Source organism: Otolemur garnettii, unplaced genomic scaffold, assembly GCF_000181295.1.
Source record: "Otolemur garnettii isolate 467f Iridium unplaced genomic scaffold, OtoGar3 scaffold00020, whole genome shotgun sequence".
Lineage (NCBI taxonomy): Eukaryota > Metazoa > Chordata > Mammalia > Primates > Galagidae > Otolemur > Otolemur garnettii.
Genome location: NW_003852415.1, coordinates 6,821,515 through 6,822,093, shown reverse-complemented (window position 1 = coordinate 6,822,093; position 579 = coordinate 6,821,515).

The window sequence follows — 579 nt, the reverse complement described above, 5'->3', positions numbered from 1 at the left end:
GAATATTGAGTTGTACATCCTATTTTATATTTAGTTTCTCTGGGGGGGAAAATAATAAAGCAGAATATGATAATATCAAAAGTAGTTCGGTGAAATAGTCTGTAATGATAATGTGAAAAACTCGACTTTATTTATTTTTCCTTGGTAAGTAATAACATTTGAAATCATGGACATCTTTTGCTGTGATCTATCTTCACATCCTAGAAAAGCCATTTATATGCTGATGAATTTAATACCTTTTGCCCTCACTTTTAGATGAACATCATTGGGTGACTTGAATGTGAGCAGGAAAAATTAAACTTCTGCAATGCTTCATTCAGAAAGAGAAATTGGTTGTTTTATTATATTGTTCTCTAATGGATAAAAAAAACTAGAAATGATGCATTTTTCTATCCGTAGGAATCTTGTCTTTTATGTTTAAAATGTGTTTTACTACTGCTTGGAAGCTATAATAAAGCTTTTATCTCTCCCCATGTTCCTAAGTACTTGTGTATATGTATCTATAACAAGATAAACACTCCACAAGGCGTACGTATGTATGTGTATCTATTAATTTCTTTTTCCTTCTGGGATTAGGAT